Raw genomic sequence first — 27,491 nt, 5'->3', positions numbered from 1 at the left:
TATACTAACGCATATGTATGGAATTTAGAAAGATGGTAACGATAACCCTATATGCAAGACAGAAAAAGAGACACAGATGTATAGAACAGACTTTTGGACTCTATGAGAGAAGGCGAGGGTGGGATGATCTGTGAGAATAGCATTGAAGCACGTATATTATCAAGTGTGAAACAGATCGCCAGTCCAGGTTGGATGCATGTGACAAGTGCTCAGGGCTGGTGCACTGGGATGACCCGGAGGGATGGGATGGGGAGGGAGCTAGGAGGGATGTTCAGGATGGGAAACACATGTAAACCCATGGCTGATTCATGTCAGTGTACGGCAAAAACCGCTACAATATTGTAAAGTATTTAGCCCCCACTAATAAAAATAAACCAAAAAAAGAGATATAACACAAATGAGCACATGTATGAAACGGAAACACACTTGTGGACATAGAGAACAGACGTGTGGCTTCCAAGGCTGACAGAATTGGGGGAGCAATGGAGTATGAGATTGGGGTTAAGAGATATAGACTAGAGTATACGGAATGGATTGACAAGTTCCTACTGTAGAGGACAGAGAACTATATTCAGTATCCTATGATAAATCATGATGGAAAAGAATATATATGGGATATCCCTGGCAGTTCAGTGGTTACGACTCCACACTTCCACTGCAGGGCATGCATGTTCAATTCCTGGTCAGGGAACTAAACCCACATGGTTAAAGTGTAGTCAAAAGAAAAACAAAAATTAAAGATGAAACAAAAGAATGCATAATGTGTATATACAATATATGTGTTTAACTGAATCACTGTGCTATAAAGAAGAAGGGAAATGGCAAACCACTTCAGTATTCTTGCATTGAGAATCCCGGAAACAGTATGAAAAGGCAAAAATATAGGACACTGAAAGATGAACTCCCCAGGTCGACAGGTGCCCAATATACTACTGGAGATCAGTGGAGAAATAACTCCAGAAAGAATGAACGGATGTAGTCAAAGCAAAAACAACACACAGGTGTGGATGGGACTGGTGATAGAAGCAAGGTTTGATGCTGCAAACAGAAATATTGCATAGGAACCTGGTATGTTAGGTCCATGAATCAAGGCAAATTGGAAATGGTCAAATGAAATGGCAAGAGTGAACACAGATGGACTGGAATGGATGAATTTAACTCAGGTGACCATTAAATCTACCACTGTGGGCAAGAATCCCTTAGAAGAAATGAAGTAGACATTGTAGGCAACAAAAGACTCTGAAATTCAATACTTGGATCCAATCTCAAAAATGAAAGAATGATCTCTCTTCGTTTTCAAGGCAAACCATTCAACATCACAGTAATCCAAGTCTATGCCCCGACAAGTAACACTGAAGAAGCTGAAGTTGAATGGTACTATGAAGACCTGCAAGACCTTTTAGAACTAACACCCCAAAGAGATGTCCTTTTCATGATAGGGGACTGGAATGCAACAGTAGGACATCAAGAAACACCTGGAGTAACAGGCAAATTTGGCCTTGGAGTACAGCATGAAGCAGGGCAAATGCTAATAGAATTTTGCCAAGAGAACGCATTGGTCATGCAAACACCTTCTTCCAACAACACAAGAGAAGACTCTACTCAAGGACATCACCATATGTTCAACACCAAAATCAGACTGATTGTGTTCTTTGCAGCCAAAGATGGAGAAGATCTATACAATCAGCAAAAACATGACCAGATCACAGCCAATAATGTGATGAACAATAATGAACTCCTTACTGCCAAATTCAGACTTAAATTGAAGAAAGTGGGGAAAACCACTAGACCATTCAGGTATGACCTAAATCAAATCCTTTATGATTATACAGTGGAAATGAGAAATAGATTTAAGGGACTAGATCTGATAGACAGAGTGCCTGATGAACTATTGATGCAGGTTCATGACTTTGTATAGGAGACAGGGAGCAAGACCATCCCCAAGAAAAAGATTTGCAAAAAAGCAAAAGGGCTGTCTGAGGAGGCCTTACAAATAGCTGTGAAAAGAAGAGAAGCTAAAAGCAAAGGAGAAAAGGAAAGATACATCCATTTGAATTCAGAGTTCCAAAGAATAGCAAGGAGCGATAACAAAGCCTTCCTCAGCAGTCAATGCCAAGAAATAGAAGAAAACAATAGAATGGGAAAGACTAGAGATCTTGTCAAGAAAATGAGAGATACCAAAGGAATATTTCATGCAAATTGGGGTCAATAAGGGACAGAAATGGTATGGACCTAACAGAATCAAAAAATAATAAGAAGAGATGGCAAGAGTACACAGAAGGACTCTACAAAAAAGATCTTCACAACCCAGATAATCACAATGGTGTGATCACTCACCTAGAGCCAGGCATCCTGGAATCTGAAGTCGAGTGGGCCATAGGAAGCAGCAATATGAACAAAGTTAGAGGAGGCGATGGAATTCCAGTTGACCTATTTCAAATGCTAAAAGATGATGCTGTGAAACTGTTGCACTCAATATGTCAGCAAATACAGAAAACTCAGCAGTGGCCATAGGACTGGAAAAGGCCAGTTTTCATTCCAATCCCAAAGAAAGGCAATGCCAAAGAATGCTTAAACTACCACACAATTGCACTCATCTCACACACTAGTAAAGTAATGCTCAAAATTCTCCAAGTCAGGATTCAGCAATACTTGAACTGTGAAATTCCATATGTCCAAGCTGGCTTTAGAAAATGCAGAGGAACCAGAGATCAAATTGCCAATACCCACTGGATCCTCGAAAAATCAACAGAGTTCCAGAAAAGCATCTATTTCTGCTTTACTGACTATGGCAAGGCCTTTGACTATGTGGATGTCAATAAAGTGTGGAAAATTCTGAAAGAGATGGGAATACCAGACCACCTGACCTGCCTCTTGAGAAACCTGTATGCATGTCAGGAAGCAACAGGTAGAACTGGACATGGAACAACAGACTGGTTCCAAATAGGGAAAAGAGTACGTTAAGGCTGTATATTGCCACCGTGATTTTTTAACTTATATGCAGAGTACATCAGGAGAAATGCTAGGCTGGAATGAGCACAATCTGGAATCAAGACTGCCGGGAGAAATATCAATAAACCCACATATGCAGATGACACCACCTTTATGGCAGAACGTGAAGAAGAACTAAAGAGCCTCTTGATGAAACTGAAAGAGGAGTGAGTGAAAAGTTGGCTTAAAGTTCAACATTCAGAAAACTAAGATCAAGGCATCCGATCCCATCACTTCATGGAAAATAGATGCGGAAACAGTGGCTGACTTTATTTTTGGGGGCTCCAAAATCACTGCAGAGGGTAACTACAGCCATGACATTAAAAGACGCTTACTCCTTGGAAGAAAGGTTATGACCAACCTTGACAGCAAATTAAAAAGCGGAGACATTACATTGTCAACAAAGGTTCATCTAGTCAAGGCTATGGTTTTTCCAGTAGTCATGTATGGATGTTAGATTTGGACTATAAAGAAAGGTGAGCCCTGAAGAATTGGTGCTTTTAAACTGTGGTGTTGGAGAAGACTCTTGAGAGTCCCTTGGACTGCAAGGAGATCCAACCAGTCCATCCTAAGGGAGATCAGTCCTGGGTGTTCATTGGAAGGACTGATGTTGAAACTGAAACTCCACCACTTTGGCCACCTAATGCAAAGAGCTCACTCCTTTGTAGAGACACTGATGCTCGGAAAGATTGAGTTCAGGAGGAGAAGCGGACGACACAGTATGAGATGGTTAGAAGGCATCACCAACTCAATGGACCTGAGTTTGGGTAAACTCTGGGATTGGTGATAGACAGGGAGGCCTAGCATGCTGCGGTTCACTGGGCCGCAAAGAGTCAGTCATGAGTGAGCAACTGAACTGAACTGAGCTGAACACAACATTGTAAATCAACTATACTTCAATTAAAAAGCAGCATGACTGGAAAAAAAAAAAAAAAAGATTGGGACATTTCATTGTATATAAAGTTTATATCTAAAGAAAATTGCTGTAAACAAACACAGCTCACTACTAAATAAAAATGGCAGGCTTGCTGAAATACTTAGAGACACACACTGATGTCTGCAATTTACCAGAAAATGCACCAAGGAAAAAGGTCAATTGAAGACTGGACAGAGGCATTGGCAAATGGATAGCTACACGACAAAGGAAGTATTGTAAAATCGTTACAAAAGCAGACCCCTACACTTGCTGTCTACAAGGGACCCACCTCATACCAAGGGACACATACAGAGTGAACATACACGTTTGCAAAAAGGTATGTCATGCAAATGGAGACCAAAAGAAAGCAGGAGTATCAATACTCATATCAGATAAAATAGACTTTGAAAGAAAGGCTGTGTAAAGAGACAAAGGACACTACATAAGAATCAAAGGATCAAACCCAGAATATATATACGTACCCGACATAGGAGAAGCTCAATATTCATAATGCAAATGCTAACAAAGAGGAAAGGGGAAATTAACAGTAACACAATAAGAATAGAAGACTTTAATATACCATTCACACCTATGGATAGATCAACCAAACAGAAAATTAGCAAAGAAACACAAATTTAAATGATACAATGGACCAGTTAGACGTAATTGATATCTATAGGACATTTCACCCCAAAACAATGAAATTCACCTTTCTCTCAAGTGCACATGGAACATTCTCCAGAATAGATCAAATTCTGGGTCATGAATCTAGCCTTGGTAAATTCAAAATAATCGAAATCATTTTGAGCATGTTTTCTGATCACAATGAGGTAAGATGAGATGTCAACATCAGGAAAAAAACTATTAAAATAAAAACATATGGAGGCTGAACAATGTGCTTCTGAATAACCAACAAGTTACAGAAGAAATAAAAAAGAAGTCAAAATATGTATAGAAACAAATGAAAATTAAAACACGAGAACCCAAATCTATGCCATTGAGTAAAGCAGTGCTAAAGGGAAAGTTGATAGCAATAAGAGCTTACCTCAAGAAACAAGAGAAACATCAAATAAATGACCTAACTTTACACCTAAAGCAACTAGAAAAAGAAGCAGTGCAGAACCCCAGGGTTAGCAGAAGGAAAGACAAGATAAAAATCAGGGCAGAAAGAAGTGGGGAAAAAAAAAAAAAAAAAGGAGACTATAGCAAAACTCAACAAAACTAAAAGCTGGTTCTCTGAGAAAATAAATAAAATAGACAAACCACTAGCCAGACCCATCAGGAAAAAAAGGGAGAAGAATCAAACCAGTCAAGAAAATTAGAAATGGAAATGGAGAAATCACAACAGACAACACAGAAATACAAAGGATCACAAGAGACTACTATCAGCAGCAGGAAGAAATGGACGAATACTTAGAAAGTATAACCTTCCAAAACTGAACCAGGAAGAAAGAGAAAATTTTACCAGACCCATCAAAAGCATGGAAATTGAAACTGTAATAAAAAAAAAAAAATCTTCAGACAAACAAAAGCCCAGGACCAGTTGGCTTCACAGGTGAATTCCTCCAAACAATTAAAGAGCTAACACCTATCCTACTCAAACTCTTCTAAATTATTGCACAACGTAAACCTCCAAACTCATTTTATGAGGCCCCCATCACCCTAATCCCCAAACCAGAGAAAGATGCCACAAAAAAAGAAAACTACAGGCCAATATCACTGATGAACATACAGGAAAAATCTTCAACAAATTCTAGCAAACAGAATCCAACAACATATCCAAAAGGTCAGACATCATGACCAAGTGGGTTTATTCCAGGGATGCAAGGATTCTTCAATATCTGCAAAACAGTCAATGTGATAAATTGTATTAACAAACTGAAAGGTAAAAACCATATGGTTATCTCCATAGATGCAGAGAAAGCCTCTGACAAAATTCACACATTTATGATAGAAACACTCAAGAAAGCAGGCACAGAACGAACACGAATCAACATAATAAAAGACATATATGATAAAATCATAGCAAACTTTATCCTCAAAGGCGAAAAATTGAAAGCATTTCCCATAAAGTCAGGAACAAGACAAGAGTGCCCACTCTCACCACTACTATTCAACATAGTTTTGGAAGCTTTAGCCATAGCAATGAGAGAAGAAAAAACTTAAAGGGTATCCAGACTGGAAAAGAAGAAATGAAACTCTCACTGTTTGCAGATAACATGATCGTCTACACAGAAAGCCCTAAAGACACCACCAGAAAATGACTAGAGCTAATCAGTGAATACAGAAATGTTGCAGGATATAAAATTAATACACATAAATCCTTTGCATTTCAATACACTAACAATGAGAAAACAGAAAGTGAAATGAAAAAGCAATCCCTTTCAGCATTGCGGTGAAAAGAATAAAACTACCTAAAGAAACAAAAGACCTATACATAGAAAACGTTAAGACACTGATGAAAGAAATCAAAGATGACAGAAATAGATGGTGAAATATACCTTGTTCATGGATCTGAAGAGTCAACATAGTGATAATGAATATACTACCCAAGGCACTCATAGATTGAATGCAATCCCTATCAAGCTATCACTGGTATTTTTCACAGAACAAGAACACATAATTTCACAATGTGGATTGAAATACAGAAAACCTCGAAGAGCCAAAGCAATCTTGAGAAAGTAGAACGGAAGAGGAGGAATCAATCTGCCTGACTTCAGACTATACTACAAAGCTACAGCCATCAGGACAGTATGGTACTGGCACAAAGACAGAAATATATGTCAATGGAACAAAACAGAAAGCTCAGAGATAAATCCGCACACCCATGTTCACCGTATCTTTAACATAGGATGCAAAAATATGCAATGAAGAAAAAACAATCTCTTTAACAAGTGGTGATGGGAAAACTGGTCTACCAAATGTAAAAGAAGGGAACTAGAACATTTTCTAACACTGTACACAAAAATAAACTCAAAATTGACGAAAGATGCAGTACTAGACACTATAAAATTCCTAGAGGAGAACATATTCAAAACACTCCCTTACATAAATCACTGTAGGATCGTATATGACACACCTCTCAGAGTAATGGAAATACAAGCAAAATTAAACAATCTGGACCTAATTAAACTTAAAAGCTTGGGAACAACAAAGGAAAGTATAAGAAAGGTGAAAAGACAGCCTTCAGAATGGGAGAAAATAATAGCAAATGAAGCAACTGACAAAGTTTAATCTCAAAAATATACAAGCAGCTCCACACCAGAAATATAAATGACCCAATCAAAAAAACGGGACAAAGAACTGAAGAGACTTTTCTCCAAAGAAGATATACAAATGGCTAACAAACACATGAAAAGATGCTCAGCATCACTCATTATCAGAGAAATGCAAATCATACCCACATGAGGGATTATCTCTCGCTGGTCAAGATGGCTGCTATCAGGAAGTCTACAAACAATAAATGCTGCAGAGGGTGCAGAGTAAGAGAACCCTCTTACACCGTTGGTGGGAATGTAAACTAGAATGGCCCTATGGAGAACAGTGTGGGGATTCCTTAAAAAACTGGAAATAGAATTGCCAAACAACCCAGAAATCCCACTGCTGGGCATACACACTGAGGAAACCAGCACTGAAAAAGACATGAGTACCCTAATGCTCATCGCAGCACTGTTTACAATAGCTTGGATATGGAAGCAACCTAGATGTCCTTCAACATACAAATGGAAAAGAAAACCATGATAGCTATTAAAAAGAATGTATCTGAATCACTTCTAATGAGGTGGATGAAACTGGATCCTATTATAAAGAGTGGAGTATGTTAGAAGGAAAAAGACCCATAAAGTATATTAACACATATATATAGAGAAATTAGAAAGATGGTAATGATGACCACATATGCAAGGCAGTAAAAGAGACACAGATATAATGAAGAGACTTTTGGACACTGTTGGAGAAGGCCAGGGTGAGATTACTTGAGAGACTAGCAGCGAAACATGTATATTACAATATGTGAAATAGATCACCTGTCCCAACTTTGATGTATGACATAGGGCACTGAAAGCCGATGTAGTGGGGAAACCCTGAGGGGTGGGATGGCGAGAGAAGCAGTAAGGGTTTCAGGATGGGGAAGACATGTACGCCCATGGCTGCTTCAGCTCAATATATGGCAAAAACCACCACAATACTGCAAAGTAAGTAGCCTCCAATTAAAATAAATGCATTAATTTAAAAGAAAAAGACCCAGGTACCTGCTGTCTATAAGAAACCCACTTCAGACCTAAAGACACATACAGACTGACAGTGACAGGATGGAAACATATATGCCATGCAAATGGGAATCAAAAGAAAGATGGAATAGCAATCCTCATATCAGACCTTAAACGAAAGAAGATTACAATAGATAAGGAAGGACACTACATAGTGATGAAGGGATCAATACAAGATGAAGACATAGCAATTGTAAACATCTATGGCCCCAACAAAGGAGCACCTCAATACATAAGACAAACATTAAAAGAGAAATTGACAGTAAAACAATCATAGTTGACTTTAACACCCCACTCACAACAATGGACAGATCATCAAAAAAGAAAATTAATGCAGAAACACATGTCTTATATGATACATGAGATGAGATGAATCTCATTGATATTTTCAGGACATGTCATCCAAATGGAGAAGAATACACCTTCTTCTCAAGTGCACAGGGAGCATTTTCCAGGAGAGACCACATCTTGGGTCCCAAATCAAATCTCAGTAAAATGAACAAAATTGAAATTGTATCAAGCATCTTTTCTTACCAGAACACTATGAGACTAGATATCAATTAGGAGAAAAAAAGAAAACTGTAAGAAACACAAACACATGGAGATGAAACAACACATTTCTAAATAACCAACAGGTTGCTGAAGAAGTCAAAATGGAAATCGAAAATTTTCTAGAAAAAAATGACAATGAAAAAAACAACAACTCACTATCTATGGGATGCAGGAAAAGAAGTTCTAAGAGGGAAGTTTGTAGCAATACAATCCTAACTCAAGAAACAAGAAAAGCATTGAATAGACAAGCTCAATGGACTCCTAAAACAGCTGATAAAGAAAAACAAAACAAACAAACAAACAAAAAAAAGAGCCAAAATTAGTACATGGAAAGAAATCATAAAAATCTGAGCTGAAATAAATGAAAAATAAATGAAAGAAACAATAGCAAAGGTCAACAAACTAAAAGCTGGTTCTGTGAGAAGATAAACAAAATTGGCAAGCCTTTAGCTAGACTCATCAAGAAACAGAGAGAGAAGAATGAAATCAACAAACTTAGAAATGAAAAGGGAGAATTACAACAGAAAATGCAGAAACACAAAGGATTATAAGAGACTATTATGAACAACTCTATGGCAATAAAATAGATAACCTGGTAGAAATGGACAGATGCTTAGAAAAGCTCAATCTTCCAAGATTGAAACAGGAAGAAATAGAAATTATGAACCACCCAATTACAAGCTCCAAATCGAAGCTGTGATCAACAAATTCCCAAAAGACAAAATCCCAGGACCAGATGACTTCACAGGTGAATTCCATCAAACATTCAGAGATGAGCAAATGCCTATCCTTCTAAAACTCTCTCAAAAATATTTCAGAGGAAGGAACACTTCCAAACTCATTCTACAGGACTACCATCACCCTGATACCAAAACCAGGCAAAGACAAGACCAAATAAGAAAACTACAGGCCAATATCACTGATGAACATAGATGCAAAAAATCCTCAGCAAAATTTTAGCACACAGAATTCAACAACATATCAAAAACCATGATCAGGTTGGCTTTATTCCAGGGATGCAAGGATTCTTCAATATTCGCAAATCAATTAATGTGACACACCATATTAACCATAGGAAAGCTAAAAATCATATGATAACCTAAATAGATGCAGAAAAGGCCATTAAATTTAAAATTTTACAATTATTAAATTAAAAAATAATTTTTAAAAAGAAATAAACTTAAAAAAGAAAACAACATTGAAATAACTCAAATGACCATCAACTGGTGATCGAATAAATAAAACATGCAATACAAAATTATTTGGCCATCAAATGAATGGAGTTCTTATATAAGCTATAACATGTTAGAGCTCTGAAATGATCATGTTAATTAAAAGAAGCTGGGAACAAAAGGCTCTGTATTGCATTATTCTGTTCGTGTGAACACGTATGTCTTAGATTAGGTAATTCTCTGAAGGCCGAAAATAGAGGAGTGAATGCAAGGGCCCAAATGAAGGGAGAAACGGAAAATGTCTGCCAGCAAAAGAGTGTTTCCCAATTGGAATGATGAAAATATTCTAGAATGAGGCTGTGGTTATGGTTATTCAACCTATGAATAAGTTACAAATCAATGAATTATACAGCTTAACTAGTATATTCATGCTACTGGTACAACATTTCAATAAATCAAACGTATTTTTTTTTTTTCTTTTAAACTACTGAAATTAACTTCTACATCCAGGACTATTATCCTTCAAAAACAAAGGAGAAGGAGATATTTACATATGAACAAAACATTGAGGAATTCATTCTCGGCAGATACCTTATCTGTAAGAAATGTTAAAAGAAGTTATTTACACAGAATAAGATGATATTTAAGAGAAACTATGAGTTAAGAAAGACTGTTATGTTGAAGTTTGACAGAAAACAACAAAATTCTGGAAAGTAATTATCCTTCAATGAAAATTTAATTGAAAAAATAAACGAATGCAAATTGAAATGAAGGTTTTTATTCTTATTATTAATTGGTTAAAGATAAATGCTTTTTTGGGCTTCTGTATCTTTGTTTTTCACTGACTATGAATCTTCATAATTAAAGTGGGTTTCACGTATACAAGATCCAGTTTCACTCAGTGGTAACGAATCCGCCTGCAATGCAGGAGCTGTGGCAGATGCGAATTCCATCTCTGGGTCAGGAAGATCCCCTGCAGGAGAGCATGGAAACCCACCCCAGCATTCTTGCCTGGAGAATCGCCGTGAACAGAAGAGACTGGTGGGCTCACAGTCCATGGGGTGGCAAAGAGTTGGACACGACGGTGCAAGTAAGCAACAGCAGACACATATTCCTAACAGAAACTCTGAAGATACTAAAAATAGATGAGAAAATTCTCACCCTAAACAAAGGAAAACAAACAAACAAAAATCCTAGATTGTAGAGCTGAATTAGGAAAGGTTTTAGGCAATAAAATATCTCCCAACACTAGTGTAAACAGTGTGTTCCACACAAAAGAGAGAAGTCATTTTTAATACTCACTCAATAGAAAAACATTCTAGTTACATTCATAAATTAAAGGAAATGAAAATGTCCAGAAAACATAGTATGAAATCTACTGATCATTTTATATCTAATTAAGATGTTAAAACTGTAAGGGAATTTTTAAGAAAAAAAGTCTGTGAAAATTTAAGCAGCACCCAATGAAAATTGTTGGACACGACTGAGTGACTGAACTGAACTGAAGCAGTCCCAATGAATGTAAATTTATTTTCTTTTCTCCATAGGCTCAAAATAATTGACAATTAAGAATGAATTTCACTTTAACACATATTTTTCAATTTCACCAGGATGTTTTACATTCAAATATAAGATTTTTCAACCTAAAAAAGTATGTACCTTGCAGTGAATATTTTGTTTCACTGACTTAAACATACATAAAATCACATCGTGTGTCTTTATCTTGACCATCTTTGTGGTATCACTATGCATTAAGAATCAACTGTTTGAATGTGGGGTCTGTGAAGTTCTTGGGTCACATACTGTTGAAGCCTAGCTTGAAGGATTTTGAGCATTATCTTGCTAACATGAAATATGAGTGCTGCCATGTAGTAGTTTGAACATTGTTTGGCATTGCCCTTCTTTGGGATTGAAATGAAAACTGACCTTTTCAGTCCTGAGGCCACTGCCAAGTTTTCCAAACTGGCTGGCCTATTGAGTGCACCACTTTAACAGCACCATCTTTTAGGATTTGAAAGCTCTCAGCTGGAATTTCATCACCTCCACTAGCTTTGTTCATACTGCTGCTTCCTAAGACCAACTTGACTTTGCACTCCTGGATGTCTGGCTCTAGGTGAGTCATCACACCATCGTGGTTCTCCAGGATAATAAGATCTTTTTTTTTTTTAAATTTACAGTTCTTCTGTATATTCTTGCTACCTCTTCATCTCTTCTGTTTTAGTTAGGCCCATAATGTTTCTGGGCTTTATTGTGCCTGTCTTTGCATGAAATGTTCCCTTGGCATGTCTAATTTTCCTGAAGAGATCTCTAGTCTTTCCCAATCTACTGTGTTCCTGTGGTTCTTTGCTTTATTAAAATCCCTTGTGAGTATACTCTGGAAGGGACAAATAGACTCAAGGGTTAGGCCTGGCACACACAGCACCAGAAGACCTATGGATGGAGGTTCCCAACATTGTGCAGGAGATGGTGATCAAAAGCATCCACAAGAAAAAGAATTGCAAAGAGGCAAAGTGATTGTCTGAGGAGGCCTTACAAATAGATAAGAAGAGAAGAGAAACATAAAGCACACACGGAAAGATATAGCCACTGCATACTGCCTCCCCCGCCTCCCGATCTGGGGGTCACCCTCTGCTGCTCTCGGTGCCAGGGGGAGGGGACAACCCAGACTCTCCTACTGGGAAGCCATGGACCGGGTGTGTCTCCCTGAGGATGTGATTGTATAAATCATGCACTCACCTTTAATCATCACCTCACACCCTGCATTCGCCAAGAGACACACGGAGGACCGAGGAGACCATGGACCCTGCTATCTGGCCACACCCCTGCAGTCTCCAACGTTCAGTGGACGGGCGGATGGATGACCAGCCCCGCAGGACCGGGCTGAGAACAGCCTCTGCAATGCCCAGCTCCTAAACATGCCGTCCATCAGCACCAAGTCGGCTACCGGTTTCGGCCGGTGACGGCACACGACGTGACTGAGAGGCAGCCTCCGTGACACTCAGCTCCACCCACGCTCAGTCCGGCGGCCTCGACGCAGCTTCCGGTTCAGCCCAGTGACGTCACAGGATGTGAACCAGGAGTGGCCTCGCAATGCCCAGCCCCTCAGTGCGTCGTCCGTCAGCCCCGAGGCGGTTTAGTTTCATGCTGGTAACACGAACGTGACTGAGACGCAGCCTCCGTGATGCCCAGCTCCAGGTGCCATTTTTCAGCCCTGAAGCAGCTTCTGTTTCAACCTGATGACATCGCCAACAAACCCGACAGCCCAGATGAAGTCGCCTGCGATGGTGTTGGTATAGCCGGCAGCTGACCCCGGGCACTGGCCCCGCACCCATGCGCAAAGGTAGTGGAGCCAGGGACCAGGCCAGGGGAATGAGGACAAGCTGCAGGTTCAATGTGAGGTTCATGCCGGCCATGAACAGCCTGCCTGGGACAAGACAGGGGCTGCAGTTCATGGTGCCAGCTGTGGGGTCAGCCGCCTACATGTGAAGTCAATAACCCACAGAGTCATGTGACAAACCAGACCATGTGGTCACCGACTCACATGGTCGGTCACCCACACACGGGGTCACTTCATAATGTGGTGATCCCTCCAAGTGGCCACCAACCCACGTGGTCACCCACCCATGGGGTTACTAACCTGCAAGGTCATGTGGTCACCTGTCCACATGATTACCCCCTCACACCATCACCCACCCACGCAGTCACCCACTCACCAGGTCAGCAACTCACATGGTAACCCACCCTGCTGTCAGGAGTTCAAACCAGTCACCCACCCACATGGTCACCCACCCACAGGGTCACCAAGCCACACATCTCCTGCCCATGTGACAAATAACCCATGGGGTCACCAGCTCATGCAGTCACCAAGCTGTGCCATCGCCCCCCAGACTCTGGCCTCTGCAGGGGTCAGAGATTCAGATGTCCGACAGAGACCCAAGTTCAGACAGCAGGGATTCACAGGGGTGTTGGCTGATGAATTTCTCCTGTTACAAAGGGCAGGCGGGCTGGACAGTGACCCCAGAGATGTCCACGTCCTGACCCTGTGTAGTGGACACAATAATGTGCGCATGGATGTTCACATCCTGTCTACATCCTGACCCCCTGTGGTAGACACAGTAACATCCCCAAGAATGTCCATGCCCTGATCGCCATGTGTTGAACAGAATAACGTCCCCTAATATGTACTGTTCCATTTATCCACTTGAACTAGGACATCCCCGTGTGCTAGGACATGCGTGTGATCAGGTGTTCTGGTATGAAGGCGGCACTCACCTAGGTGGCTGCAGCTCTTCATGTGCTCCAGGTAGTGGACGAGGTCTAGGTGCTTCACCTGGTTCCCCCACCAGTAGGGGATACCGGGCCACAGTTCTGCATGCTGACTCATGGATGCCTCGTCCTTGTATGACAGGATGACCTGCTGGCCCCGGGACCACGGCTGGCGCAGAGTTGGCACCTCCTGTGGGGAGAATCATCCAAGTGCCCATGAGACGTGTGCACAGGGGTTATTGGGGTGCCTTGTGACACGATGTGTCAGGTATTGGGGGTGTCCCGGAAGCTACAGCAGTGTGTGGATTATTGGGGTGTCTATGAGAAGTGATGGACTGGTTATTGGGTTCTCTGTGAGAAGAGATAGTCATGGGTGGAATAATGGCATGTCTGAGTAGAGACACTAGTGGGTAGATTACTGGGGTGTCTGAGTAGAGAAGGTGATGAGTGAGTTATTGGGGTGTCTTGAGCAGTGATTGGTAGATTTTGGGGTGTTTGAGTGGAGACAGTGGTGGGTAGATTACTTGGGTGTCTTGAGCAGTGATGGGTCATTTATTGGGGTACATACCTGAGTGGAAACAGAGGTGGGTGGATTATTGGGATTTCTGATAGGAAATGGCAGGTGGATTACTGGGGCAACTTGAGGCGTGATTGATGGATTTTGGGAGTGTCTGAATAGAGACCGGGCAGGGTGGATTATTGGGCATGCCTGTGACCAGTGATGGGCTGGTTACTGGGGTGTTTGAGTGGAGACAGTGGTGGGTGGATTACTGGAGTTCTGTGAGCAGCATCACCTGGAGTCTGAATCAGCTTCATGCAGCGAGCAGATAGTTGGATTACAGTGAAGCCTAGTGCTCCCACTGACAAGAGTATGGGGAGCCTGTGGCCCCTGCTCACCCCACGGGGACACAGGATGTTCCCAAAGATATTCTTGATGCAGCCCATCAGGTACTCATGCAGGTCCTCCATCATGCCCTTGGAGTTCCTGCATGCCAGGATAACCACCTCCTGGGGGTTGTTCTCCAGCCACTCCGAGATCTCCAGGAGGGCGTTCTTTAAGGGGGTGGAGGAAAGGGGCCTTGTATTGAGAGACAGAGGGGCGTGGATGGGGACTTCCCCCAGCACAGCCATCTACAGACAGGTTGGGGAGTCCTGACTCACAAAGACATAAAGCATGGCGCCTGCTCCCAAGGGACCCAGCCTCTTCTGAGTGGCAGTGGGGAACTGTGGCATTGCTCTGGAGGGTCTGTGTGTGTGTGTTTCTGTGTGTGTATGTACATGCTCCTGTAGGTACAGGTGCACACACATGTGTGCATGTGTTCAGGGTCTGTGTGTGCACAGATATGCATGTGTGTGTGTGTGTGCACAGCAACAGAGAGCAGTGCTTATAATACTGTGAGAAGTCTGTACTCCATGGAGCATGGGAGGCCAGCAGGGTACATTCACAGTGAGGCCCAGGCCGGAACCTCCAAGGGTCATTAGGTTCTGTGGTGGGGGCACTGGGGGCCGAGGCCAGACTGAAACATTAAGTGACTTGTCCAGCAGCCAAGAGAATGGACTGGACACCCCAAAATGGGACACAGGAAAAGACGTGTCAGGAACCTGGTTTAGCCAAATTCTGGGAGACACCCCAGAGGCCAGGGCTAGAGGTGTGAGTTCAGAAATGCATGTTGGTCAGGAATTCTGAGTGTCTGATGCCAGAGGTCAGCCCTCTCCTGCCAGGAGGAGTGTATCCGTCCCCTTAGAGATCAATGTCTTCTAATGGGAGTGGACCTGTGTTGTCCCCTTAAAGGTCAGCCTCTCCTGCCTGGAGTGACCGTGTGTCCATCTGAGTGGACGTGTGTCCATCTGAGTGGATGTGTTTTCATTACCTTAGAGGTCAGCATCTTCTAACTGGAGTGGACCTGTGTTTTCCCCTTAGAGGTCTGCCTCTCCTGCCTGGAGTGACCAGATGTCCATCTGAGTGGACGTGTGCCCATCCCCTCAGAGGCCCTCCATGTCCTGCCTGGACCGGACGTGGGTGTCCCTGGCTGGCGGACTCCCGTCCATACCCCCGCCCCCACCCTTACCTCCACGAGGGCCATCATGTACACCATGTGGTAGAGTGCAGGTTCCCCTCGGTGCCCTCTTCTGTGTGCGCCATCCGCAGGTCCTCACGCCCAGCATCCAGCTGCTTCGTGATGCTCAGCAGCTGCACACAGAGGTCGCTCACCTGTGCTGGGCACAGAGGGCGGCCCCCTGCTCAGGGGCTGGGCATGCACTGAGGATGCCCAATGAGGGCCACATCGTCCACTGTGAAATCAACAGTGTTGGTGTTGCCAGGACTGAGGCCCTGCTTCTGGGAACAGGGTCTCCAGGGTCACTGGTCACATGGAGCACACAGCCCGGGTCCAAATTGTGGTCTTGGGGGGCTGTTCCTGCAGAGTCCAGCCTCACCCTCCTCTCAGGCAGTCCCTGGGTGGAAGCGCCCTGTGGGTTCAACAGCCCAGGCTCCAAACACCCAAGCTGGACCCTTGAACATGAGGACACACAAGACCCACAAAAGTCTGTGCCCACCCCCAGAAACAGTACTAGGAAAGGCAAGAAGGAATCAAGCAGGGAGAACGAAAGGAAGAAACATCTGTCCACCACACAAATAAGACAGGAAAAAGCAAAAAATAACTAACATAAATTGAAAAGTGAAAGTTGTTCAGTTGTTTCCAACTCTTTTCTATCCAGTGGACTGTAGCCCACCAGACCCCTCTGTCCATGGAATTATCCAGGCAAGATTACTGGAGTGGGTTTCCATTCCCTTCTCCAGGAGATCTTCCCAACCCAGGAATCGAACCCATGTCACCAGCATTGCAAGCAGATTCTTTACCAATTGAGCCACAAGGAAGCCCTAATATAAATTTGTAGCAGAAAAGGTACTGTGTCCTCTACAAGGAGTCATAATGGAAAAACAAGAAAACATAAGGATAAAAAAAAAAAAAAGGAAAGAAAATAATAGATTCTCTCATCCAAAATAAAAGAAAAAGCAAAAAACTAATATTAACATAAACTAGTAGCAGAAAATGGTACTGTGTTCTCTGTAGAGAGTCATGACGGACAAAAAAAAATATGAGGATAAAACATGGGGAATAAATGGGAAAGGAAGTCACAGTGCCCCCACCCAATCCAAATTAAAAGAAAAAGCAAAGACTCATATGAATATTGTCAGCTACACACAGGCACTTGCCATCCACCTCTCCAAGGATTAAATTAGGTGCTGCTGCAGCAAATGACCTTCAACACCCCTTGAAAGACCACCACCCGTGTCCCCCACCCCACACACAGCCCACTTCTCCTTGGCAACCATACAACTTGAGACCACGGCACTGAGGCCCCCCAGGATGGAGGGACCCTGCCCTGGAGGGACATAGAACAGAGAGACCCTGGCACCAAGGGACCTTCAGAGCAGACGGACCCTAGTCCTGTAGGACTCCCAGGTTCTGGTGGTCGCCCTACTGCTCACTCCCTCCTCTGGGTGTGAGCTCTTAAGGCCAGGCTGCAGGCACCTGATGCAAGCAGGAATGAGGTTTGCCCATATTCCAGCCCTGGCTCTCTGCCCATCAGATCCCCTGAGAAGGATTCCAGCAGCCGGGGATCTCCCAGGAGGAAGCAATTACACAAGGCAAGAGCTGTGCTTGACAGCCATCTGTCCCCTCCAGGTGGGCCCCTGCCCCTGGGGGCACCTGGGCCCAGGTGGGTTCTCTACCTCAGTCTACTGCATGAGGTCACACGGGGCCTCCTCCAGTGTCTCACTGTGGGCCGGCGGGGGCAGAACCTGACCTCACCGGCATGCGCCCCACCTGCTCACCTGAGTGGGCTGAGAACTCAGAGTGGGCGGCTGACTCACAGGAGGAAGCGCCATCAGGGTGTGCAGGGGCACCCGGCTTGCTCCCTGGGGTGCTGTCCAAGGCCTCGTGGCTGGGTGGCACTACTGCTGAGCACTCCTGAATCTGCACTGGGAAACCAGACAGCTGGGGTTCAGAGACAAGGAAGAGAGGACAGGTGACCCACACCTATGTGCCTGGGAGATGGGAAAGTGTCTTGCAAGTACAGGATTGGTGTCCACAGGCGATGGGACATTATTCCTCCCATCCCAGTGAACCCACCACCATCTCAGGCCAGTGCAAATGGGAAGATGAAGCGCTTGTGACACCCTGACCCGGATTATGATGGAACAGAGGTCCAGGGATGTGGAGACAGGACGACTCGGGAGTGGGCAGGTGACCTGTGCTAGGTGGAGAGTTGTGGAAAGGACACCCAGGAGGCAGGTGACCTGTATTATGGGGAGGTCTCCTCTGTGAGGGGAAGACAGACACACACCCTCAGGTGTCCCCAGGATGGTGACACAGACACACCAAAGGAGCCCTATGTGGCGGGGCACACACATCCACAGGGGTCCCCATGGCGTGGTGCTTGGGGTTCTTACGTACTGTTTTGCTGTGTGTTCTACTTGCATCTCGTTGACTATTCGGATTAGAGAAGAGACTTTTATTCTGAAAGGTTATTGTGACGAGGAAAGGGGAGTATTACAGGAGGATGAGCTCTTCAGGGAGAAGGACTATTATTCTAGAGAGGGGGTGATTACAAAGAGGTAGGACTTTATTTGCACAAGGGGCACCATTACTGTAGAGAGCTGACTAATATGATAGAGGGGAGATACAACAATAAATAGGGCTATGACCATGTAGGGGGGATGTCACTGTGGAGAAAGTGAAAGTTGATCAGTCATGTCTGACTCTAGACAGGCCATGGAATTCTCTAGGCCAGAATACTGGAGTGCATAACCTTTCCCTTCTCCAGTGGATCTTCCCAACCCAGGGACTGAACCCACGTCTCCCACAATGCAGGCAGAATCTTTACCAGCTGAGCCACCAGGGAAGCCCTACTGTGGAGAGGGGATTCATAATCAAGGAGGACCCTTACTATAGTGGGGGACTATTACTGTGGAGGGGGGAAGGTTATAATAGGATGACTCTGATACCATGGGTCTTGTGTGTCCTCATGTCCAAGGGTCCAGCTTGGGTGTTTGGAGCCTGGGCTGGTGAACCCACAGGGCGCTTCCACCCAGGGACTGCCTGAGAGGAGGGTGAGGCTGGACTCTGCAAGAACACTGCCCCCAAGACCACAATTTGGACCCGGGCTGTGTGCTCCATGTGACCAGTGACCCTGGAGACCCTGTTCCCAGAAGCAGGGCCTCAACCCTGTTCCTAGAAGCAGGGCAGCACCAACACTGTTGATTTCACAGTGGATGATGTGGCCCTCATTGGGCATCCTCAGTGCATGCCCCAGCCCCTGAGCGGGGGGCTGCCCTCTGTGCCCAGCACAAGTGACCGACCTCTGTGTGCAGGTGCTGAGCATCACGAAGCAGCTAGATGCTGGGCGTGAGGACCTGCAGATGGCACACACAGAGGAGGGCACTGAGGGGAACCTGCACTCTGGCCACATGGTGTACATGATGGCCCTCGTGGAGGTGGGGGCGGGGGCAGAGGGTATGGGCGGGGATCCGCCAGCCAGGGACACCCACGTCTGGTCCAGGCAGGACATGGAGGGCCTCGGAGGGGATGGGCACACGTCCACTCAGATGGACATCTGGTCACTCCAGGCAGGAGAGGCAGACCTCTAAGGGGAAAACACAGGTCCACTCCAGTTAGAAGACACTGATCTCTAAGGGTACAGACAGACGTCCACTTCTGGCAGGAGAGGGCTGACCTCTGGCATCAGGCACTCAGAATTCCTGACCAACATGCATTTCTGAACCCACAGCTGTACCCCAGGACTATGGGGTGTCTCCCAGAATTTGGCTAAACCAGGTCCCTGACACATCTTTTCCTGTGTCTACAAGTTTTGGGGTGTCCAGTCCATTCTCTCGGCTGCTGGACAAGTCACTTAATGTTTCACTCTGGCCGCTGGCCTCCCACGCTCCCTGGAGTACAGACTTCACACAGTATTATAAGCACTGCTCTCTGTTGCTGGGCACACACACACACACACACACACATGCATATCCGTGCACACACAGCCCCTGAACACATGCACACATGCGTGTGTACCTCTACCTACCAGAGCATCTGCATACACACACAGAAACACACACACACACACACACACACACACACACACACACACACACACACACACACACACACCCCAGAGCAATGCCACAGCTCCCCACTGCCACTCAGAAGAGGCTGGGTCCCTTGGGAGCAGGCACTGTGCTTTATGTCTTTGTGTGTGAAGACCCCCAACCCGTCTGTAGAGGGGCTGTACGGGGAGAAGTCCCCATCCACGCCCCTCTGTCTCTCAATACAAGGCCCCTCTCCTCCACCTCCGTCCAGAACGCCCTCACAGAGATCTCAGAGTGGCTGGAGAACCATCCCCAGGAGGTGGTCATCCTGGCATGCAGGAACTCCAAGGGCATGATGGAGGACCTGCATGAGTACCTGATGGGCTGCATCAAGAACATCTTTGGGAACATCCTGTGTCCCCGTGGGGTGTGCAGGGGCCACAGGCTCCCCATGCTCCTGGCAGCGGGAGCACTAGGTTTCACTGTAATCCAACTATCTGCTCGCTGCATGAGGCTGATTCAGATACCAGGTGATGCTGCTCACAGAACCCAAGTAATCCACCCACCACTGTCTCCACTCAAACACCCCAGTAACCAGCCCATCACTGGTCACAGGCATGCCCAATAATCCACCCTGCCCGGTCTCTATTCAGACACTCCCAAAATCCATCAATCACGCCTCAAGAGCCCCAGTAATCCACCTGCCATTTCCTATCAGAAATCCCAATAATCCACCCACCTCTGTTTCCACTCAGGTATGTACCCCAATAAATGACCCATCACTGCTCAAGACACCCAAGTAATCTACCCACCACTGTCTCCACTCAAACACCCCAAAAATCTACCAATCACTGCTCAAGACACCCCAATAACCCACCCACCACCTTCTCCACTCAGACACCCCAGTAATCTACCCACTAGTGTCTCTACCCAGACATGCCATTATTCCACCCTTGACTATCTCTTCTCACAGAGAACCCAATAACCAGTCCATCACTTCTCATAGACACCCCAATAATCCACACACTGCTGTAGCTTCTGGGACACCCCCAATACCTGACACATCGTGTCACAAGGCACCCCAATAACCCCTGTGCACACGTCTCATGGGCACTTGGATGATTCTCCCCACAGGAGGTGCCAACTCTGCGCCAGCCGTGGTCCCGGGGCCAGCAGGTCATCCTGTCATACAAGGACGAGGCATCCATGAGTCAGCATGCAGAACTGTGGCCCGGTATCCCCTACTGGTGGGGGAACCAGGTGAAGCACCTAGACCTCGTCCACTACCTGGAGCACATGAAGAGCTGCAGCCACCAAGGTGAGTGCCGCCTTCATACCAGGATACCTGGTCACACGCATGTCCTAGCACATGGGGCTGGGTTTGGGTTCAAGAGGAGAAATGGAACAGGACATACTGGGGGGACGTTATTCTGTTCACTACCTGGGGACCATGGCATGGACATCCTTGGGGATGTTACTGTGTCTAACACAGGGTGTCAGGACGTGAACATCCGTGCAGACATTTTTGTGTCCACCACATGAGGTCAGGACGTGGACATCTCTGGGGTCACTGTCCAGCCCGCCTGCCCTCTGTAACAGGAGAAATTCATCAGTCAACACCCCTGTGAGTCCCTGCTGTCTGAACTTGGGTCTCTGTCGGACATCTGAATCTCTGACCACGGAGGAGGCCAGAGTCTGGGTGGGTGATGGCACAGCTTGGTGACTGCGTGGGCAGGTGACCCATGGATTACTGTTCACATGGGCAGGAGATGTGTGGGTTGGTGACCGCATGGGTGGGTAAGTGTGTGGGTGGGTGACCGGTTTGAGATCCTGCCTGCAGGGTGGGTTACCATGTGAGTTGCTGACCCAGTGAGTGGGTGACCACGTGGGTGGGTGATGGCGTGAGGGGGTAATCATGTGGACAGGTGACCACATGACCTCACAGGTTAGTGACCCCATGGGTGGGTGACCAATCATGTGAGCCGGTGACCACACGGTTTGGTTGGCCACGTGACTCCATGGGTTAGTGACTGCACACGTGGGCACCGGACCCCACGTCTCGCACCATGAACTGCAGCCCCTCTTTTGTTCATGGCCGGCATCAACCTCACGGAGAACCTGCACTTTGTCCTCATCCACCCAGCCTGGTCCCTGGCTCCACTACCTTTGCGCATGGGTGCGGGGCCAGTGCCCGGGGTCAGCTGCCGGCTATACCAACACCATCGCAGACGACTTCATCTCGGCTGTCAGGCTTGTTGGTGATGTCATCAAGTTGAGCCGGAAGCTGCTCCAGGGCTAACAGACTGGCGCGTCTGGAGCTTGGCAGCGCTGAGGCTGCGTCTCAGTCACGTTCTGTGATGTGACCAGCCTGAACTGGAAGCCGCCTTGGGGCTGCCGGACGGCACACTGAGGGGCTGGGCATTGCGGAGGACACTCCTTGTTCAAATCCTGTGACGACACTGGACTGAACTGGAAGCTGCGTCGAGGCCGCCGGACTGTGCATGGGTGGAGCTGGGCATCACGGGAGCTGCGTCTCAGTCACGTCGTGTGCCGGCACCAGCCTAAACCGGAAGCCGCCTTGGGGCTGATGGATGGCATGTTTAGGAGCTGGGCATTGCAGAGGCTATTCTCAGCCCTGTCCTGCGGGGCTGGTCATCCGTCCGCCCGTCCACTGAACGTTGGAGACTGCAGGGGTGTGGCCAGATAGCAGGGTCCATGGTCTCCTCGGTCCTCCATGTGTCTCTTGGTGAATGCAGGGTGTGAGGTGATGATTAAAGGTGAGTGCATGATTTATACAATCACATCCTCAGGGAGACACACCCGGTCCATGGCTTCCCAGTAGAAGAGTCTGGGTTGTCCCCTCCCCCTGGCACCGAGAGCAGCAGAGGGTGACCCCCAGATCGGGAGGCGGGGGAGGCAGTATGGCAGTGGCTATATCTTTCCGTGTGTGCTTTACGTTTCTCTTCTTATCTATTTGTAAGGCCTCCTCAGACAATCACTTTGCCTCTTTGCAATTCTTTTTCTTGTGGATGCTTTTGATCACCATCTCCTGCACAATGTTGGGAACCTCCATCCATAGGTCTTCTGGTGCCATGTGTGCCAGGCCTAACCCGTGAGTCTATTTGTCCCTTCCAATGTATACTCACAAGGGATTTTAATAAAGCAAAGAACCACAGGAACACAGTAGATTGGGAAAGACTAGAGATCTCTACAGGAAAATTAGACATGCCAAGGGAACATTTCATGCAAAGACAGGCACAATAAAGCACAGAAACGTTATGGGCCTAACTAAAAGAGAAGAGATTAAGAAGAGGTAGCAAGAATACACAGAAGAACTGCAAATTAAAAAAAAAAATCTTATTATCCTGGATAACCACGATGGTGTGATGACTCACCTAGAGCCAGACATCCAGGAGTGCAAAGTCAAGTGGGCCTTAGGAAGCAGCAGTACGAACAAAGCTAGTGGAGGTGATGAAATTCTAGCTGAGAGCTTTCAAATCCTAAAAGATGGTGCTGTTAAAGTGGTGCACTCAATAGGCCAGCCAGTTTGGAAAACTTGGCAGTGGCCTCAGGACTGAGAAAGGTCAGTTTTCATTTCAATCCCAAAGAAGGGCAATGCTAAACAATGTTCAAACTACCACATGACTGCACTCATTTTACATGCTAGCAAGATAATGCTCAAGATCCTTCAAGCTAGGCTTCAACAGTATGTGACCTGGGAATTTCACAGACCCCACATTCAAACAGTTGATTCTTAATGCATAGTGATACCACAAAGATGGTCAAGATAGAGACACACAATGTGTCTTTATGTCTAAGTCAGTGAAACAAAATAGTCACTGCAAGGTACAAACCTTTTTAGGTTGAAAAATCTTTTATTTGTATATAAAACATCCTGGTGAAATTGAAAAATATGTGTTAAAGTGAAATTCATTCTTAATTGTCAATTATTTTGAGCCTATGGAGAAAAGAAAATAAATTTACATTCATTGGGACTGCTTCAGTTCAGTTCAGTCACTCAGTCGTGTCCAACAATTTTCATTGGAGGCTGCTTAAATTTTCACAGACGTTTTTTCTTAAAAATTCCCTAATGTTTGTTTGTTTGTTTTTTATTAGTTGGAGGCTAAAATTAGATACAAAATGATGAGTAGATTTTATACAATGTTTTCTGGACATTTTCATTTCCTTTAATTTATGAATGTAACTAGAATGTTTTTCTATTGAGTGAGTATTAAAAATGACTCCTCTCCCTTGTGTGGAACACACTGTTTACACTAGTGTTGGGAGATATTTTATTGCCTAAAACCTTTCCTAATTCAGCTCTACAATCTAGAATTTTTGTTTGTTTGTTTTCCTTTGTTTAGGGTGAGAATTTTCTCATCTATTTTTAGTATCTTCAGAGTTTCTGTTAGGAATATGTGTCTGCTGTTGTTAACTTGCACCGTCGTGTCCAACTCTTTGCCACCCCGTGGACTGTATACCCACCAGTCTCTTCTGTTCACGGCGATTCTCCAGGCAAGAATGCTGGGGTGGGTTTCCATGCTCTCCTGCAGGGGATCTTCCTGACCCAGAGATGGAATTCGCATCTGCCACAGCTCCTGCATTGCAGGCGGATTCTTTACCACTGAGTGAAACTGGATCTTGTATACGTGAAACCCACTTTAACTATGAAGATTCATAATCAGTGAAAAACAGAGAAACCCAAAGAAGTATTTATCTTTAACCAATTAATAATAATAAGAAAACCTTCATTTCAATTTGCCTTTGTTTATTTTTTCAATTAAATTTTCATTGAAGGATAATTACTTTCCAGAATTTTGTTGTTTTCTGTCAAACTTCAACATAACAGTCTTTCTTAACTCATAGTTTCTCTTAAATATCATCTTATTCTGTGTAAATAACTTCTTTTAACATTTCTTACGGACAAGGTATCTGCTGAAAATGAATTCCCCAATTTTGTGTTCCTGTGAGAATATCTCCTTCTCCTTTGTTTTTGAAGGATAATATTCCTGGACAGAAGTTAATTTCAGTAGTTAAAAAAAAAAGTTTGATTCATTGACATGATGTACCTGTACCATGAATTTACTAGTTAAGCTGTATAATTCATTGATTTGTAACTTATTCATAGATTGAATAACCATAACCACAGACTCATTCTAGAATATTTTCATCACTCCAATGGGAAACACTCTCCAGTTGGCAGTCATTTTCCATTTCCCCCTTCATTTGGGCCCTTGCATTCACTCCTCTATTTTCGGTCTTTAGAGAATTACCTAATCTGAGACACACGTGTTCACACGAACAGAATATGCAATACACAGCCTTTTGTTCCTGGCTTCTTTTAATTGGAAACTTGAAATATAATAATGATGACTGCATACACAAGGCAGCAATAGAGACACAGATATAAAGAAGAGACTTTTGGACTCTGTGGGAGAAGGCCAGGGTGAGATGATTTGAGTGACTAGCATCAAAACATGTATGTTATGATATGTGAAATAGATCACCCGTCCAATTTTGATGCATGACACAGGGCACTCAAAGCCGCTGTACTGAGGAGACCTTGAGGGATGGGATGGGGAGAGAAGTGGTAGGGGTTTCAGAATGGGCAAGACATGTACTCCCATGGCTGATTCAACTCCTTATATGGCAAAAACCACCACAATACTGCAAAGTAAGGAGCCTCCAATTAAAATAAATACATAAGTTTCCATAGATATGTGTTAATATACTCTATGGGTGTTTCTCCTTCTGACATACTTCACTCTGTATAATAGGCTCCAGTTTTAGACGTTCTCATATTGCATTTGATTCTTTCATCCATTTTGAGTTTATTTTTGTGTATGGTGTTAGAAAGCATTCTAGTTTCCTTCTTTTACATTTGGTAGGCCAGTTTTCCCATCACCACTTGTTAAAGAGATTGTCTTTTCTCCATTGTATATTTTTGCATCCTTTGTTAAAGATACGGTGTCTATGGGTGCATGGGTTTATCTCTGAGCTTTCTCTTCTGTTCCATTGATCTATATTTCTGTCTTTGTGCCAGTACCATACTGTCCTGATGGCTGTAGCTTTGTAGTATAGTCTGAAGTCAGGCAGATTGATTCCTCCTCTTCCATTCTTCTTTCTCAATATTGCTTTGGCTCTTCGAGGTTTTCTGTATTTCAATCAACATTGTGAAATTATGTGTTCTTGTTCTGTGAAAAATACCAGTGATAGCTTGATAGGGATTGCATTCAATCTACGAGTGCCTTGGGTAGTATATTCATTATCACTATGTTGACTCTTCAGATCCATGAACAAGGTATATTTCACCATCTATTTCTGTCATCTTTGATTTCTTTCATCAGTGTCTTAACGTTTTCTATGTATAGGTCTTTTGTTTCTTTAGGGAGTTTTATTCCTAAGTATGTCATTCTTTTCACGGCAATGCTGAAAGGGATTGCTTTTTCATTTCACTTTCTGTTTTCTCATTGTTAGTGTATCGAAATGCAAAGGATTTATGTGTATTAACGTTATATCCTGAAACTTTTCTGTACTCATTGATTAGTTCTAGTCATTTTCTGGTGGTGTCTTTAGGGCTTTCTGTGTAGACGATCATGTTATCTGCAAACAGTTTCATTTCTTCTTTTCCAATCTGGATACCCTTTAAGTTTTTTCTTCTCTCATTGCTATGGCTAAAGCTTCCAAAACTATGTTGAATAGTAGTGGTGAGAGTGGGCACTCTTGTCTTGTTCCTGACTTTAGAGGAAATGCTTTCAATTTTTCGCCTTTGAGGATAAAGTTTGCTATGATTTTATCATATATGTCTTTTATTATGTTGATTCGTGTTCGTTCTGTGCCTGCTTTCTTGAGTGTTTCTATCATAAATGTGTGAATTTTGTCAGAGGCTTTCTCTGCATCTATGGAGATAACCATATGGTTTTTACCTTTCAGTTTGTTAATACAATTTATCACATTGACTGTTTTGCAGATATTGAAGAATCCTTGCATCCCTGGAATAAACCCACTTGGTCATGATGTCTGACCTTTTGGATATGTTGTTGGATTCTGTTTGCTAGAATTTGTTGAAGATTTTTCCTGTATGTTCATCAGTGATATTGGCCTGTAGTTTTCTTTTTTTTGTGGCATCTTTCTCTGGTTTGGGGATTAGGGTGATGGGGGCCTCATAAAATGAGTTTGGAGGTTTATGTTGTGCAATAATTTAGAAGAGTTTGAGTAGGATAGGTGTTAGC

General features: G+C 44.3%; 1 pseudogene; it reads left to right on the top strand.

The window, feature by feature from the left end:
- The first annotated feature begins 16,161 nt into the window (after positions 1–16,161).
- Positions 16,162–22,558, top strand: LOC133053717 (PI-PLC X domain-containing protein 1-like; annotated as a pseudogene).
- The last annotated feature ends 4,933 nt before the right edge of the window (positions 22,559–27,491 follow it).

Source organism: Dama dama, unplaced genomic scaffold (assembly GCF_033118175.1).
Source record: "Dama dama isolate Ldn47 unplaced genomic scaffold, ASM3311817v1 ptg000183l, whole genome shotgun sequence".
NCBI lineage: Eukaryota > Metazoa > Chordata > Mammalia > Artiodactyla > Cervidae > Dama > Dama dama.
Note: the sequence above shows the minus strand (reverse complement) of the source record. Positions and strands in the feature narration are given on the sequence as shown.